The sequence below is a fragment of the Hetaerina americana genome, unplaced genomic scaffold (assembly GCF_022747635.1).
Source record: "Hetaerina americana unplaced genomic scaffold, ioHetAmer1.1.p SCAF_10, whole genome shotgun sequence".
NCBI classification, from domain to species: domain Eukaryota; kingdom Metazoa; phylum Arthropoda; class Insecta; order Odonata; family Calopterygidae; genus Hetaerina; species Hetaerina americana.
In genome coordinates this window covers 52,488,778-52,507,934 of record NW_027286070.1, presented here as the reverse complement: position 1 = coordinate 52,507,934, position 19,157 = coordinate 52,488,778, and the positions used below count along the sequence as shown (strand labels likewise).

The window sequence follows — 19,157 nt, the reverse complement described above, 5'->3', positions numbered from 1 at the left end:
TGACAATACCTGTCTTGGACTTCCGACATCTGCCCGCTAACACGTATCCCCTGGTTCCCTGGGTGAATGAAACCCTGAATAACAACCCTGCAAGAATACCCCTCAATTTTCATGGAGCTCTGGCATTTTATCTCCTCTGTTTCCTCTTAACCGTCGATGGACGCGTTGTTTATTGGGGCGTTTATAAATGACATCGTCTCGACTCTTGAAAATATTGACCCATCTCCAAATTCCATTCATCGGGCTTTTTGAGAAAACGTTCGGCGAATACTATATACTATTATGGGTGTGAGTCTGTTAATGGGATAAGCACGTTCTATTTAAAGGAAATGATCGACTTCATTCGGAGTTATTTATTATTTTATTTATCTATATACCCTGCAAGTCACCGCCAGAGTGTGTGGCAGGGGGCGAATAAACACCAGAATAATTTTAATCGAACATGACCCTACCGCGGTTTAACAATGCTATTATGATCCCCTATCGTTCGTGGAAAAAATGACATCTTAATATCCGTTTTACACTTAATCTCTCAAATTTTGATGAGATGATCTCTCCTACCGTAGTACGATAGGGGCAACAATACATTTTCCAAGTCACTACTGAAGAGACCTCCTTCCAATTTATGCAAGAGCTTCAATCTGTAATTTAACCTTCGCTCCGTGAGTGATTCCCAGCCTAGCTGCTCTAATATTTTGAATACGCAACTAAATTCATCATAACGTTTTACAAATCTAGCTCCTCTCCGCTGCACGCGATTCAATTCGCCAATTCATTCAACTTCGTGAGAATCCCATATACTTGCAGCCTATTCTAAATGAGGCCTAACCAGTGAACGATATCATTGCTCTTTAACCTTCGCGTCACATTCCCCAAATACTCTTCTAATAAATCCTAATTTTTTAACTTGTCCACATATTCCCCGTATGTGTTTCACCCAGGAGAGATCGTGAGTGAGGGTAACGGCTAAGTATTATATTGAGTCTACACATTCGATTTCAGTGCCGTAGGCGTCCGGGTGGAAATTGCTCTTTTCCAAAAATTTATGACTACGCACTTTTTTAAGTTTAAAGCTAATTGCCAAGTCTCGCACCAGCGTCGTAGAGCATTAAGGTCATCTGATAAACCTGCTGTGTCCTCAGGATCACGGATATCACGGTGAACCACTGTATCGTTGGCAAATATAGTAAATGTATCTTACTAGTGACTACGGAGTCAAAAAGTAGAAATAAAAGTGGCCTTATGACACTTCGCTGGAATACTTGCTCTCTCTCCGCGAGCGATGCTTTTGAATGGTAATTTGAATTAACTGAAAGTAATTATGAGTGATATTATCTAAAGAATCTCCCTCCCTCTATTCTACTCCATCCACATCAAGTTATCTTACTCCAAAATGGCTATTCCGTCTTAAATCCCTCGTTCGTTTACTCCTTCCTTCCCATTTTTCCTTCTTCAATTACTTACTCACTTTCTTAATACTCCCTGTTGTGTTCCTAAAAAATCCGCTGTGCCTCAAGATGTACCCATTTATCGTGTTTCATATGGTCTATACCTCCAGTCTTCCTGTTTTACTTCCTCGTTTCTCCCCTTGATGTGAATTTAACTACTGAGTTCCCCTTACAACATCGTGCTTCGAAGGCCTCTATGCTTTTCCGGCATACTTTTCTTCAAATATTCGTGTCCGAATACGTCAAGTGACATTTTGTTTAAGTATTTTTTTAAAAAATCATGCGTCCTTAGATTGCCCATTGTCGATATTCCACGGAGTAATTTCTTGGTTCAAAAGATCGATCGTCCTAATTTGTAATCTGGCCTTCCTAATTAAAGACATTTGTGAAGAGAAAGAAACGCTATCCTACCCCATTCCTTGCTTTGTCTTTCTCTCGGAGATGCACGTAAGTGGTCTCGAGACGGGGAAAGTACCGTCCATAAAACCTGACGCGAGTAGACTAATTTCTTAGCCATGTTTTCCTCCCCCGTTCCTCGGCCAGGCTAGCCGTTCGCCACCGCTTCCCACGACCAAAACGTGCCTTCGACCAAGTTCACACACACGGTGTGTTATAACTTTGCATCTTCCTCGCCCGAAGTGGCCTGTAAGTTTTAGGGTGCTTGTTCAATCTAGTTTCATTTTAGCGTTTTCGTGTACCCACGTAAACTTTAATTCTAGGACAATATATTTTACTATTCTTCAAGCTCCTTAGTTCCTTCGCTTGCAGAACCTAACTCTGATACCCCACTGAGGCTATCCCACCATAAGGTAAATTTCGCTCATTGGCAGCGTATGCTCAAAGAAAACCGAAATAGGAAAATCCGCTAACGTATGGTCATTGCACTGCAGGCTGGACTGTTTTTCAGTGAGAACATCTCGATTGAATCAATCACCTCAGAAATTCTCCTTGAATTGTTGTGCGTGCATATGGCTTCGAAGCATTGACTTCTCCAGTTCAGATTATTCTTATTCGGTATTCTAACGTTTTATGTAGTTTTTGAATTGGCACAAGCTTAAAGTCACTATATTCATAGGCTAGCGAGACACAAACCTGGCAACCCACGCAACAATGAACCCTTCTTAATGTCTGTACTCTACTTTATGTTCTATTTTTTCCTTAACACCCTTTCTCAACTTCCCTGTCATTAACTCTCTACTTATGGTAAAAGCTTCTTTGCTCAACGTCATTCTTCTTCTAATGTCCCTGCTACTTTGATCGTCTGGGTGCAAAACACTTTCAAGATAGGTAAAATATTCTACTTACTCTGGTTTTTCCCCTCCCATTTTAGCGTTTAACTTCGTCTTTATTATTCCCGAAAACCTAAAAATCTTTTAATTGTTTCTTTAATCTTCATCCCATACCTACTACACTGATTATGAAATCCTCTTAGAATTTATGGCACGAATAATCTTGGGGAGAGAAATCATCCAGAGTTGACTAAAAGAGAGAATGTAATTCGCAAAATGGTGAACTACCATAAAATTTTATTAGTAGTAAGTATGGCAGGTTTTCCGTGTATCGATGGACCAAGCACTGCCACACTTCTAAGCACCCCCATTAATACGACACTAAACAGAGTCTCTTAAGCCTCATATTATGATAAACAATTTCTAACTCCACATACTTTCTCCCTCCCGAAGTTCAGTGCAACATACGTGTATCTGTTCTTTTCCTTCCTTCAACTAGCTTAAGCAACATTCTTCCCTTTATTACTGCATTCAGCATCCCTTTTCCTCCCAGTCTCCCTTGCATCCACTTTTCCTACCTTCTTCGAATTTCTCCCAACAACCTTATTTCTTTCCCCACCTTGCCTAGTGCTAAACTTCACTTGTACTGCACTTCTTCGTTTGTTTTCCTTTCCGAGCAATGGAATAAACGATGTAAACACGCAATGCCCTTGATCAAGGAAGGAAGAATCAACCGGCATGTGCATGTGTTGAGGATGCCACGATTACAAAGGCAGCTCTGGAGGTAAAAATAGAGGGGGAGGAAAGGGATGTAGACGGAGTCAATAAATTTTCGTAAAAATAGTATTTTTTTAAAAAATTACTCGGAATAGAGGTAAACGTTTTCTATAACTCTATTAATTACTTTCAATCAAAAATCTGATGCATATATTTTTCACACGTGGCTGCCGTATCGCCATTTTGCTTTAATCAAATCTGGCCTTGAATTGGTGCAAAAGGTGGGGGCCGGGGGCCCTGAGATGTGAGAGGCTGGAGAATGAAGGTGAATGTGAGGGATAATTGAAGGAAGACTGTGTAAGACTGACAAGGATCCCCCCATTTTCTATCCTCCCGACCCCAGAATTATTATAGACGAAAATCCTGCATGTGTTCATTTATAAATTGTAGATATAAAAGCATGTGGATGAATAAAACGAGCTAATGTCTAATGGAACGTTATAACATTCCCGGTAAGGAGCACCAAATTGAAAGAGCGGTAAATGGAGCGTATGCAAATGGCAGTTTAACGTGAGCTCTACATGACTCAACTGAAATTCAAGTAAGTACGAGATGAGAATTCTCGCAGACGAGAATTTCTGGTAGCCTTTTATCTTTTACGCTTCAGTATTCTCGATTTAGTCAAGATTTTCCCGTCCATGAGACACAGAAGAGCAATTTAAAATGATAAGGACAGTAATGACCATTGTCGTTGGAGCATTCGATCACAAGTCCTATCCAGATTAATCACCATCATTTTATGTATTTTTATCATAACTCGTGATATTTTAGGAGCTACAAAGGGATCCAGAAGTATGGCCAATTACATGGTAAACATTTTTGTTATAATATCAACCGATAATGTTTGTAAACTTAACATGTGTAGCCTGCAGCTTTAGAATTATCTTATCTTTTTGCTTACATCCTCGCAATACCAAATGTGATCGAGACCCTTGGCTCGGGAGTCCCCTGTTGTGGAGAAGCCAGTGATCATCTAGGGCCAGGAGAGGAACAAATTTCCCCGGAATCAAATATGATTCGAATTTATATCTGGCTATATCACCTGAGGGATAGACCTATAGGTGATCCAGATGGTTAGAGATTTGTCTCGATAATGACCCACGTCGATATTTTATTCGATAATCATTAGTTAATCATCGTATTGATTGTTTCCCGATTGTAGTGATTATCGACATTTTTTCTCCAATATTTGATTTTATGTGGAAGTATTTTTAATTATATAAATGAACGTGCGTGCGATTGCAAAAAGGATAATGATTTGTCATGCACTCAGCTTTAACGGTTGGGCCTTGATTGGCTTAAGGGATATGGAATAAAAGCAGATACAACACTCATGTTGGAATATAACTCTTGGCGGTACTCCACATACGAGTATAGGTTTATTTAGGCGGCACGACTCCTTTCCACTGTGATGTGGCATTACCATGTGTAAACGAGAGGTTAGGTCAGAAATACGTAGTCTAGGCGGGAGTGGGAGAGCAAGGAGTGCAAGGAGTAGATGACAGAGTGGAGACGAATAGATATAATGGACCCAGGGGGGAGGACAACCAAGGGTTGAACCTCAGCCAGTATGTTGGCAACGCCTGGACACGTGTGCGGAGAGAAAAGGGGGGCAGAGGGAAGTGTTTGCATTTGAACGTGCTATATATTTTAATAATTAAATGGAGTTATGCATTATAATTACCCACTAGCACGCATTGTTAGGCGGAGAATATTTATTAGAGCCTAGAACAAGTTAACCTTCAGACCCAAGCTTGAAATCCCCATACAGTTTAACGTATTAATAATAATATTGCATCGAAGTCATTTTTATCGAAATTAATTTTTTTTGCAAATATAAATATTATGGAAGATTCAGAAAAAATATGTCATGCATAATTACTCCTTATAGCCCTTCATCGATAATATTGGATCTGTAAACCTATCAATTATCATTTCCGCAATTTATCTATGTGGTTGAATTGATAATTTTGATTCAGTTGCTCGCGTCTAGATCCGGATTCGAATCGGTTCAGCAAAAATAATTTGTTTTACTATGAGTCTTTGACGTACTTGTTCATTAAATTAACAAACGTTCTCGTGACTGCGCACATTTTTCCCTGTCGACCTTTCCCTAGAAATGATCGTTTAGAGTGAATATGAACTGTTTTTCATAAAAACAACCACATGCTGTACAATTTTACAGTTGTTTTTAAAGACGGAGTCGTAGCACTTTTTCTGAGGAAGGCGGGAGTTTGCGGATCCGGGCAAAGTCTAAGGAGAAGGGTAGAATCTATGTACAGTATCTACTCACGTATTAGACAGTAACGCAGATAAAAAACCCTATTATTTCGAGACTCAATTGCACTATATTTATCTCCCCATATTTCAAATGCTACCATAAAACTCAACTAAATAAGAACCAAGTGGGGCATTTTATGTCATTTCACTGCGATAGTTAAAAACATCATTTTCAGGTTTATTTTTGATTTAATGCTCCCCGTTTTCCATTATCCACTGCGGTACCCATGCATGCGCATGTTTGATCCCTGTCGTATATTTTTAACATAATAATTTGGAAGGAAGGAGATTTAATGTTCCGGTAAATACGATATAAATGCCGACCTCTTTTATGAACGACCCAAAATGGTGACGTCATCCTTCCCCCGCCACCCCCTTCTTCCTCAAACTCCCTTTACTCCCCCAAAAGCCTAGCAGCAGAGGAAGCAGGGGGCGAAGGGATCCCTAGTCCCTTCGTCACTCCTCCCCCTGAGGATGAGGAAGAGTCTCCAAAAATCCCCTTTTCCCTTCTCCAAATTATTTTTTTCTTTGACGTTGGACAATGGACTTTTTTCGCGAGATAAATTCATTGAATACCTAATTATACTATTGATCTTTGACTTACAATGTATCTGACCTTCCGCTTCGAAACATCAGGGTATTATACCTATTATAGTAGGTTTTCGACGACCCCTAAAGGCTACTCATAATCATGTACGTTTCGTGGAAACTTCCTCTTGTTTTCATTACATTATTTCCTTCCAGTTCGTCGTAATTTCTGCTTGTAATAATTTTGTCTAAAAAGCCTTTTCTCTTCCTTCATCCATCCCGCTCGCCTAACATTCTCCTTTCTATCGCAGCCTACATCACCTACCCTTCAATATTTCCTACACCCATTTTACCCACTTCCTCGGATTTCCCTGAGCAACTTCCTCTCTTTACCCACCAAATGTGTAACTTCTTCGCTCATCTTCTCCTCTGCGTAACATATTTTCTCAATTCTTCACCAAACCCATGCCACAAAAGCCTATTATCTACGATCATCTAGTACTTGGAGTATCTTTAATCAATTTGAATGCGAAATACATAAATTAGTCTAAATAAATTTGAGTGTTTTTTCTTATTTGTGCAGTCCTCTCCTGTACTTCACTCTGTTTGGCAATAATTTATCATACGATACTTCTATTATTATTATTAAAAATACACATGTGCTAATAGGCATTGTCAGGTGGCACACAAGTCCCAAATAATTGCAAAAGATAGTACATAAAACCAGACTTCAAAACACAAATCTCTTCAACAAAACAAGTGAATCCCCATCCCATTTACAGCCATTAATCAGCAAGAAAAAAAAGATAAATTAAAAATAAAATTAAGCTATTACATATAATACCATACACCACACATCAATCAAATTATTACATATATGCCTTACATCTATTCTTAAACCATCTCTCAGTCGTCTAGTCATACCAACCTCTCGCCCCCAACCATCCTGCTTCGAGTTCCATGTGTGGCAAGATCAGACGGCAACTTGCCTTCATCTTCTTCCCCCACTTGCCTTTGGTCGTTTTGCGAGGAATTTTGTGCAAAAGACATCAATCAAAGAGGTGCGCCCTAAAATGTATAATATTCTCATCATTTTACATGTTGTCACTGTTACTCTTCTTCGAGGGAAAATCTTATCGGGGGGGAAGAAAAAGGAGCTAAAGAAATCAAATTTATTTTCATCAGGAAGAACTCCGATTTCGCAATGGTTTCTTTCCTTCAGTTACTCGGGAAATAGTTTAGGGGTAAGAGAGAGGACAACGCAATACACGCGGTAAGAAATCTCTTAAAAAAGTATGATATTTATGAAGGGACAATATGAATCTCGTACTTGCTAAAATGAGTAATGAGAGCAGAGCGAGTTATACCAGTATGATGGAGCAAGGGAGAAATCACGTAACATTCATTCGCCTAGTGAAAATGGTATAGTAAACCATAATCACAGTGGAAGATGTGGAGCTATTGGCTGTTAAAGTAATAATCTCAAGGAAGAAGATCCTAAGGCCAATAAAAATAATTAGGAAGAACTCCTATACCGGTATTTCGGTCACCAGGTGACCATCAACAGGGAGAAAATCAAATGGGGCACTTGAACTAAGAAGAGGATTGTGCACCAGGCACTGTCCAAAGTCAAGTGTTCCACTCCACTTGACTTTGGACAGTGCCTGGTGCACAATCCTCTTCTTAGTTCAAGTGCCCCATTTGATTTTCTCCCTGTTGATGGTCACCTGGTGACCGAAATACCGGTATAGGAGTTCTTCCTAATTATTTTTATTGGCCTTAGTATCTTCTTCCTTGAGATTATTACATAATCACAGTAATCAACCAGAAGGTCGGTTTTTGTAGGTGATGGTAAAGGTATTCACACAGTTCACATCGACTTAAGAATTTATAATTAAAATTTGAATTTTTTCTAATATCTATATAATTCGTAAAATAATAATTTAGTTGATGTTTAGTTTGTTGGCTTTCGTTGTCTTTGCAAAGTCGAATGTATTTTGAAACATTACACATTTGTTGAAATCTTTTCCATGAAGCTATAAACTCTACGAGAACATTAAAATCGATCCTAAGCAATATTATTATATTGCAAAAATATAATAAATTTGAACTTTTTATATTTTGCTGGGGAATTATTGATTAAATTTTATCCTTTCCATTAGTAAAAACAAATGTACCAATTTCTAAACATTTGAAGTTCTGGGTATTTCTTGGCTGTAGGGTATGGTCTTTCAATAGTAAAATTAATACAGAAGAAAGAATGCTACTTGTGATGAAATCTATTCGATATTTTCTCCCATGAATTATGATGCTCTACCCGCTGCTATTTGGACTGTTCTCAGTTAATTCGAAGCACGCGCTCTTTGCTTGCCATTTTCTAATATTCCCCTTTGTCATAGTAGTTTTACTGGGATTATTCTTTACATTGCATCAGATGTGAAACATTTCTAATCATAATGTTGAGAAATTTCCTAAAACATGATCATTAATTCAAATTTTATATATCTTTTGCACTCATTTTAGCACGCTAGGCGGATCGAAACAGTACCAACGTATCCAGATGTAGCGCAAGCAGTTAACACTTCGTCCGTTAGATGTCGAGGCATTGCACAACCCCTCCGGAAATCTCGTGGCGGCAGCCTCGATCGCCATCTTAAAAGAATGGAGGAGGGACTTTGTGGAGGGGAGAATTCCGTGGAGAGAAGGGTAAGGTGGGCAGGCGGTCGGTCGCTGGAGAGCGTGAAGGGAGTCGAGGGTAGCGGTCGGTCGACTCGCTGAGGAGACGTTGCGAGCGCACTGCGTGAGTCAACTATTGTGATGTGTACTTCTTTCGGCCGCCGCAACGGAACGCCATAAAGGGAACGACCCCCGAGAAGCAAGATCCAAACGTTGTGCGTGAATCCAATGTCTTCCACGCGTCCATTCCCATGTCCAGGAAGAGATTAACCGTCCTCCCGGATTAATCCGGTGAGTCGGCCCCGATCACTGAGGTGTGCGTGAGGGAAAAGTGTGTTTAGAGAGTGTCCACCCACAACCGGAGGAAAGGTGGGAAGGAAAACTCAGCGATTGTTTCGGGGAAGGTCTAGGATTCCTCTCGTGTTCCCGGTGCCCTCAAACTTCGTTTAGCTGGCGAATTGTCGGCCGTGTGCCTTCCAGTCGGCCCCGTGGTCTCCCGATCACGCTTTCGGTGAATACACCATCGTCCATCGTTCTGCCCGCGGCGAGAAAGACTGCTTCGAGAGGAGATCGTGTCGGTACCGTCCATCTGTCTCTCCGTCCCGTGCTGCAGGAGGTGGTGGGAGTGATTCGTCGAGAAAGACTTAAGAGGTATGTACAGTTAGCATCTTTTCCTTCTCCCCACGCCTTCCCTAGCCCGCCGGCATTGTTCTATTTCTGTTTTTCCCGCTGCAGCGACGAGTTGTTTCCTCTATCCCTCTCCTTTTCTCTTGCTCTAGACCACCTCTCCCTTTCTTTCATTCTATCCCTCCTTTCCCAGAGGGGAAGGAGAGTAAGTCTGTGTGTGTGAGAGAGAGAGAAAGAGAGAGGGGGAGGGATGGGAAAAGATTCACGGCCTTCCACTTGCGCTCGATCCAACCTCTCGGTTCGTCAATCTCCTTGCATTCATTCTCAACAGAATTTTTTCCTTATGGCGTAGATCTTCGAAGCAGGAGTGTTGAGAAATTTGTTGTGGGGAGCATTGGAGCGTGGTCTGTTTATTGTTGTCGATTGCGGTTGGTGATCCGCGCGTTAGTGTGTGCGTGTATCTTAAAAAGTTTACGTTCCGCAGCCCGTCTTTCCGCTCTCCTGTCATTGATCTCCGTGCGATCGTCTGGTTGGTGGGATGTTTTGAGAGGAAGGAATAGGGAGAAGGATTTGTGGAAGTGCGGGTAAGGGCCCCCCTCGCCTCCGGAACCACGCTTAATTACTCCCACTACCCTGCAGTCCCCTCTTCCCCTCCCCCCCAATCCCCCCTTTTGGTTTAACAATGTAGTGGATTCTTGTGGAAGATCCCTCGTGGCTTTGGGAAGAATTTTGTTTTTCCCTCTTGGAGGAGAAATTCGGTCGGGGGTGAGCATTCATGAATCCGGAAGCTACCGAAGAGATGGGGAGGTTAAATGTAACGGATGCATGCAGTCTGAAGTTCGTAAAAACGATATGCATCGTAATCAATGTTCGTAATCAACTCCGGCCGGAAATAGTCACTAAGAAACCACCCAGGAGTTCTTTTCCGTGAACTCAATTAAGTTTTTGTAGGGAATAAGAATACCAGTCTCATAGACGCCATTGATACATCTGATTTGAACTCCTTGATTTCCTAGTACTCGCTAATTTTCCCGCCGATTTCACGTCGTAACTTAGGACGTAATGTGAAAGATTTTTTGCTTGTCGCTTTGGGATTCATTTAATAAATTTTTCCGCGCACGTATAGACGGAATTAAATTGGAATGGATACATGCCTCCCCCCGCTGTTTCCGCTCTCGAATTGGCCGTCGGTCATAAAGAGACATCTCCTCAGACGCCTCTCCCGTTCCGCTATATGCGCTCGTTTTTAATATGTCTGTGTTTACGTCCGTGGCCTACGTGTTAGGGGCAGGAGGATTCCTCTGGTAAGACCGTCGGGGAGGAAGGGTCGAGGAGGGAAGGAGGGGATTGCGCCCTGGGTTGAAGGAACGCCGCGAGGGAGATCAGCTGCATCGGAGGAGAGTACGGGTACACAGGCGACACTCGCAGCGAGCGCGCAAGCGGGCCACCTTTGCCCCCACTCCATCCCCGCAACCCCCCTCCTCCCTCTCCCGTTAACCTCTCGTCATAGGGCAGACAATCTCCCCCGCTATTCGTCTTTCGACTGCCTCCGTCTCTCCCTCCCTTCCTTTTCCGTTCCTCTGTGTGTCGGGTTGAGTGAGAGTGAGGAGAACGTTCTCGAGGCGTTTCCGTCACAGATTATTTTTTCTTCCTTCTCATTCCTGCGTCGACGTTAGGCGGCTACGGAATGTAAGATGACTCAAAAAGAGTGTCCTCTCCCCCCTTCCCCTCCCACCGCCCTCTTTAATCTCGAAATCCCATGCCAAAAATTCGGTCCACCAGGGGTTACGTGCAGCGAGACCCTTGTTTGGCACGAACTGGTCGGGGACAGGAATTTCATTCGAAATTCATTTCAAATACTTCTCTCGGTGATGCATGGTCGTGAAAGTGATTTTTATTTCACTGTTTTAAATGGCAGCGGTACGACGCCTAGGATTCTTGGGTGCTTGTTTGTGAGCTGATTGCTGTGCAATGAAACGCGTCCTAGCACTAAAATATAATTTGAATCATTACAACGTTAATTTTTGATTTGGATATCAAGAGCTTTCACGAATACACCCTTGGGCAGGTTAATTTCAATGGTATAACAATTAACGGGTTCAATACGTGCATTGCTTATGCCGTGGTAAAATTTTTCTGATGTCTTGAAGTTTGGACTGAGACTCTTTAATGTTTTCAAAGGTGTGCGTTAGTGATATTGATAAATAGTTTTCATACCCATTGGGCAGCGATTAATTTTACCGAGATATTTAGCTCGTAGGTGAATTGGAAGGCATCTATTGTGGTATAAATTTCCATCACACTTCGCGTTTTAGTAACAGCATGAAGAAAACCGCCCTGAACAGAACTTGAGTAGGACATAAACTCTTCATTTTGCGTAAAATATTATTGGTACAATCATTTTGTATTGTATGGCAGAACATAATGCTGCTTGCCATTCGGCTGCAGTGTTCGGAGGAATCCTTAGGAGAATTTACTACATAATTTCTATCGGGAATGTACCGGAAACGCGTTGGAAGTTTGGAAACTTGAACTCCAGTCCGGACTGAAATAAAGGTGGATAACCGCTCCTTGTGGGTCACGGTAGACCAGGGGTAGAGCGTTGGACTACTAAACGGAGGTCCCGGGTTTGATTCCCGGGCAAGCCCCTCTGGGCACCTGAAGCTCCACCCAAGCTATGTATTTTTTCGGGTACCAGGCCTTCCTGGGAAACCATAACCGGCACAGGGAAAGGAACAGCCCCCCCTACCCTGATGTGTGAATTTCACACGCCGTCTTACGTAGTACTGGGTGAACTCTACTATCACCTACAAAACCGACCTTAGGGTTGATTTATTATGTTTATGGTTTTTTTTAACCGCTCCTTAAATATTCCAAGGCAGACATTTTCCTCTCGGCAAATCTTAGGGGAAATTATGTCCATTCCGTCTTTTTCGAAATTATTTTATTTCGCGGATGAATTAAATGCGTTTCCTTAGTCCTACTAAGGAACCAAAAATATTAGGAAAAAAATCAAGGTAACTGCTTGCTAGTATGCCTGCGTATGGCCGCATGTCAATCGAAATATACTTATTTTTTTAGTGTGCGAGAATGAGTTCATAAAACGAGGAACCAGCGGGTAAAAATCGCTTCATGCGTGGTTTGAACCTGCGTCGCGTCCATACTACGACCAGTTCGTTACCCCTTCGACACCGCGAGATGCCACTTTCGTTTCTCATATGATATTTTCCCGGTTCCCTTCCGTAGGATGCATCCGTGTTTACGGTGGCGTGGTGACGAGGTTACCTCGTAACCTGGACCGAGGGTAAATATTTACTGGTTGAAATTTGCGAGAGTTCCGGACGAAGCGGAGGAATGGGAGGAGGGGAGTGGATCCCTCGGCAAACCGTCTTGCACTTCCGGTCGGATCCCCCAGCAACTCCGCTTCGTCCCTTGGGGCGGCGGAGGAGAGGAAAGGCCTCCCTACGCCCCCGTGTCGTTCTAGTTGTCTGTCCGGCCTTCCGTCCCTCTCCGACAGCCTTCTTTCGCCCCCGCCTCTCCCCGCTCCTTCGCCCACACCTCTCCCCTCTCCCTAACCCACACCTCTCCCCTCTCCCTAACCCACACCTCTCCCCTCTCCCTAACCCACCTCCCCTCACCTCCCCGGTCCTTCTTGCCACCTTCTCCTTTTGCCTTCCCCTCTTCAACTGTCCTCCCCCGTTCCCCGCTTTTATCGATCACTCCCCTTCCACCCCCCGCCTTTCGTCCTTCTCTCTCTCTCTCTCCCTTTCTCCCGTCCTCATCCCTTTGGGTGGAGGAGGCAGTTTACGGCAAAGCGGGCGGGTTGGGGAGGTAGTGAGAGATAGGCGGTGTTTGTGTGTGTGTGTGGTATATGAAGGCGCGCGCGCGCGTGCCTCTGTCGGGTCGGGGAGAGAGGTGGTTTTTCGCCGCGGAGCGATTTCCATGCCCTCGGACCCCCCCTTCCCTGCCGCCTAGCCCGCAGAGCGAGTTAGAGGGTGAGGGTTTTCTAGGAGTATGTATGTAGTCTGTCAAGACTTCCTCTCCCGAGGTGTAGGAGAAGGGTGTCCCGATGTACCGAAGAAGGCTCCTTCGTGCCATGGTCGCGTAAATTAGGAAAAGGGCGTTTTTTTAATGGTCTTGGATCGCGATGGTACCCGAAAAAATTATTTTTTTTCATCTGCTCCCGTTGTCAAAGTGGTCAAAATTAGATTTGCGTTTGTTGAGGGGCCTCTGTGATCCGAGCTCAATTTTCTCTTTTTGCTCAATTTCAACTCTTCGCTATCGTATTGTGTGACCAGGGCCGTCTGTGAATTCTAGGGAAAAATTATTTTTTAAATGTTTAGTTATCACGGAAGACTTCTATGAAAATGCTTTTGATTCGTGCGGCGTGGAGGTCGGTTTGATTAGATTATTCTCGACTATTTTTTTTTAGAGCGTACTGCGCAGCATACCTACGGGACCCAACGACCTGTGCTAGTGCATTCAAAGATTTACTATTTTGATTTGTCAAATGAATAGTGCGCTGTTAATATAAAAAACCATAAACACAGTAATCAACCAGAAGGTCGGTTTAGTAGGTGATGGTAGAGATCACCCAGCACATGTGTGAAAATTCACACATCAGGGTAGGGGGGCCAGTTCCTTTCACTGTGCCGGTTATGGTTTCCCAGGAAGATCTGGTATCCGAAAAGTCACTTTAGCTTGGGTGGAGCTCCAGGCACCCAGAGTTCCTTGCCTGGGAATCGAACCCGGGACCCTCTGGTCAGCAGTCCAACGCTCTACCCCCTGGACTACCGCGACCCACGCTGTTAATATATTTACGTGATATTGTTTAACCGGTGGAGTTCAGGAAAATAAAATAGAAATTATTTGAAATTTGCATTAGAAATCATTTGGCGTAATTTTTTAAATGAAACTTGATTTTTATCTCTACGAAGATGTGTTTGTTCTTCAGGCAGATTGTGGTTCATTTAACTTTCGTCTTCCTTTTCCCGTATTTTAGTTGCGTAGCGAGTATCCGTGAGTTCACGTTGCTACACTAAGCATGCTATTTCTGATGTCAATCGAAAGTATCCCTGGCGCTCTCGGCCATTTGCGTAAGGTAGTTGTGTGTCTTTGTACCACCCGACATTTTCTAAACGGGAGGAATATCGTCACAAAGCGATCCGAACGAGAGAGATGTTCAACTTCATTTTCGAAATGATTGGATGTCAGAACAGACCTTTCCTTTTTAGAAATAGGCAACCACTTATATTGTATTTCGATTTGATTTAGCCAGGAAGAAAAATGGATATGATCAAGGAGAGAGGAGGGGAGGGGAAGGCGGGATCGACGGGAGGTCGAAGAAGGCCAACTCGCGGGGGTGGAGGAGATATTGAAAGGGGTCGAGAGGGTGAAGGCTCTCGTGTAGAGGAAAAAATTCGGCGGTAAGGAAAGGGGGAGAGGAAAATAATAGATATTACAGACTGGTAAAAAGTGGGTGGAAACTATGATGATCCGAATAAGTTTCAAAATAATCTTTGAAAATATCTTTATATTGCCTAGAGATATTTTGGAATGGAATTGATCGTGGGGGGAGGGGCAGGGTCTTTCTCCGGGTTTTCCGTTTGGACGGTTTTCGAAAATCTTTCGTCCACAGTAACACAAGTTGCTGGGGGCACGCTTTGCAACTCGTGCGAATTTCAGGAAAATCTGGAATATTATGTTAAATTTTTCGCAATTACGATTTGAAGGCGAGAGTGGATGGTAAAAATGAGGAAGTTCATTTAATTTCCTTACTTATGATACTTCTCTCAGAGTTATGACCGTAAATTATGATTTAATTTTTCTCAAGAAATAAGCCCTGTAAGCGATGAAAAGAACTAACGTGTATCGGGTATGGAAGTTACGTAAATTATATGTTGTCGTACCTGAGTTTTTAGGCGTGAAAAAATAGCTTATTATGTGTGGAATAGCGACCCATAATAATGTGCTAAGTTTGAAAGTAACTTCCGGTTCGTGAAAATAATTTAGTGTTACAGGAAAACCTTGCAGTTTTGGCTTAATTTTTTTCTAAAAGTTTTAGGTGTGTTATTATTATATCTGTAGATTTTTAATGATGTACCGCAAACTTCCAACGCGCTGGCGTTCTTATCAAGAGAGGGCTCTTACCGTAATTTTTTCCCCAAAATTTTGAAGTTTACAAAGGGCCTTTTGACGATAATAATGATAACACAACCTGCAACAAGAATTAATTGGGAAATATATGAATGTAGAATCGTTGCTTCGTAAATTCGGTTTTATCATCCAAAGGATATATTTCACTGCCCAAAAACTCTTTCTAACGTACTTTTGTTTTTGTTTGGAAACAATGGGGACTGAGAGAGTCGCAATAAATTGGGAAGTTCAGATTCACCGAAAAATTTGTGCTCTGGCCTCCAGGACCGCTGAATAAAAGAGAGCGAACCCCTAGAAAGATATGCCTGAGTACCCTAGTTCCGTGTCACGGTGGGGTGGCCGGCGTACTTTTCCCGACCCTTTCCATCGGGTTCCGTGGTATTTATTACTGTCACGTGACTGGGGGAGGGCAGCTGCGACTGCTTCGTCCGAAAAAAATTACTATCCGCGATGGCTTTTCCTGTTTTTTTTTGGTAATGAACCTGTCAGGTGCAGGTTAAGGGTAAACTATATATTTGTATGTATTTGGACACGTGTTTTTTTCGAGAATTGAGTTATTAAACACCAACCTTTTCCCAATTTATTTATTTGGTTGTTTATCGGCACGTTATCCATACTCACGTGCTTAGCTTCCAAATGTTCGTGAACCCGCGTTATCTTTCCATCTGTTCTGTAACTCTAAATGCACTTGGTGTTGAGATTGCTGTCTTGAGAAAAATTGCATGAGTTCGCAAAGGTGTTGACAATTTGTGAAAATTCCCATTCGAGTAGAATGGAATAGTTAACGTTTTGCGATGTCGCTTTGGGTCAAGTCAACATTTTGTATGTGGCGCTCGAAATATTTTTCATTCCCCCATTCGTAAATTCGAATCTTTCCGGGAGCCACGAGTGGTTGCTTGGAGCGGGTAAATAATGCCAGTAGGGCAATTCAAATTTCCAGGGAGTCATTGGGGTGACGGATGACGAAAATTTTCGTTTCACGTTCTTAATGATCGATCGTATCGTCCCCTCCCCACAAATCCCTCCTTAGGCTTCCCCAATGCCAATATATCGCCATTGAACGCACCGAGACGGCGGCCCGCGGTGGCTCAGACACCACCCCGATTGCCTGCCAATTCATTCCGGGTCGGATCGACGTCCCCCCTCATGCAGAGTGGAAATCGCACACTGCTCGAATGCAGCGCCGCCACCCCTAGGCGGACCAACCGACCAGCCGGGGGCAACGCTCGAAGCCCAAAAGATGCCGGCCAGTCGGCCCCCAGGTCGGCCACGCGCATTCTCATTCTACCCCTCCCCCTCTTATCTCTCTCTCCAAACAGTCGCTGATTAATCCTCCGCCCTCTCCCGAGGGATCGAGATGGATGGTTGCATTCGTAACGGTGGCCCCTCCTTTCCTCTCTCTTCAACACCCACCCGCTCCCGTTTCCCTTTTCCTCTTCGTCATGAGTATTGCTTATACTTCCTTCGACGGGGCCCTTGGGCGGATCCAGGGAGTAATCTCATGGAAAAAAATGGAAGTTAGCTTGCATGGGTGTATCCAAATCTTGTGTCTGACGTTTGTCTTATACATAATAATAAATAGACCTATATACATGCGTAGTATGTCTTTCGCTACCAATTTGCGATCTGTCAAACACTATGCCCATTGGCTACTATTTGAATAACTTAGGTTACCCAATTATAACTAAGCCTGTATAATATGTCTCCCAGTACCAATTTCCGATTTGGCAAACACTATGCTCATAGGCAACTATTGGGATGACTTAGGTTTATACTTTTGCCCTATGCTTTTATTCAATTATACGTACAACGTTGCGACATTACTACGTCATCTTCAGGTACATTAAAGAGGTCGATTGGGCTTTCCTCCATACGTTGGTATGTAACTGAAGATGGTTTCCTTACTTCTGAACCCATGGGGAATTTTTATAAAGGCATAGTGAAAAGATTGAAACTAATTTATAGATCATGGGTTTTAAGAGTCTGCCACAGTACCCGAGACCAGCACTGAGATCATTATCACGGGTCATCAAACTGAGGACTGGTTTGCGTAGGAGTTTGTGTGCATCTACATTTTCTATTGCTAGCTTCCCATAGATAATCGTTTGCTCTCTTCTTTAATTCTTCCCCTCTGTTTCCTTCTTGTAGGTAGGTACAAATATTGTCTTCTGTAAGTTATCGTGCCTCAAGATATGTCCAATTAGTTTCCCTCATTTCCTTGTATATTTCATGGATTTCTCTCTTCGCCCATTCTTTTCAGGACTTCATTTCTTCACTCTATGTCCATATTATTTTCATCGTCCCCCTATGGCCTTCCGTTTCCATCGCTTCCGGTCTCCTGTTCTCTGCCACCCGAGTCTCGAGTCGTTGGCTAACATCCGTACAGGTGGAGGAGACTCCATACAAGAATCATTTCCTTAAGTCTATGATACCGCAGCCATTAGTGGAAAATGACCTGTGAAGCTTGTGGAAATTTGCTGTGAAAGTGGATTCATAATACAAAATTTGAGAAATGTTTAGGGAAATGGGAAATAGAGTGAAACCTATTACCAAATGGGTCCAGCCACACTTAAAAAAAACTGCTCAAAAACGATGGAATTGCAGTGAAACTTGTCAAAGGCGATATCTTCGTAAGGAAACTTGCCATTCGGGTACTTGTCGATACTGGAAATATCAGATTTGTAATGTGTAACGATCACTTTATTCTCAAGCACGTTTTTTCAGGTAATCGGAATCTAAGAGACCCAATGGGAAAGAATTTTGCGTTGAATTGTTTAAGTGGAAAGGTTGCATTTGAATGTGTCGAAGGCCGTTAAACTATTTCAAACAGTTGTTCTTATCAGTTGCTTGAGGTTCGAACTCAACTTTTTGACATAAACTTTATTTGAATGAGAAGAACTCACATCACCTTCTGTACTAACAGTAAAAAAATAAAACGATTTCATCGAAGTAAATTTGGAGCCACTTTTTAATCGTTTCATTTTTCACGGAAATGTCATTGAGCCAGTGTATTAACCTGTATAACACGTTAAACCAGCTTATTTTGGATATGTCACATGCCCCCGTGCAATCACAACACGCCTTTTTCAGGTTTCATTGCAGTTTTATTGAAACCGATAAGATAATTATTTATTAAATAAATGAAAATGCTCTTTATGATAACAATATTGTATTTTCGGTTTTTAATCAAAATTTCAAAATCGTCCGACGGCTTGTTCGACAATAATCTCAATGGGAATGATTTCCTCCGCGTCCAACCGCACCAGTGAATCCGTTTATGTCCATAGCAAACAAATTTCTAACGCCTTCTCTTCCCGGGGGACCGTTCATGTTTCCCAGTTATCAATCTTCGTTACTCGATAGCGATCCGAAGTATCGTAAAACCGTAATTCCGTTACGGTGCTGGGAATGAAACGTTCGATACGATGTTTGGTTG

General features: G+C 42.7%; 1 protein-coding gene across 1 annotated transcript in view; it reads left to right on the top strand.

Moving 5' to 3' along the window:
- The first annotated feature begins 8,973 nt into the window (after positions 1 to 8,973).
- Dg (Dystroglycan) overlaps positions 8,974 to 19,157 on the top strand; it is a 316,602-nt gene continuing 306,418 nt past the window's right edge. Inside the window, exon 1 of the mRNA XM_071598970.1 lies at positions 8,974 to 9,589. The gene's annotated coding sequence lies outside the window, so the exon portion shown is untranslated. The remainder of the gene's footprint in view (positions 9,590 to 19,157) is intronic.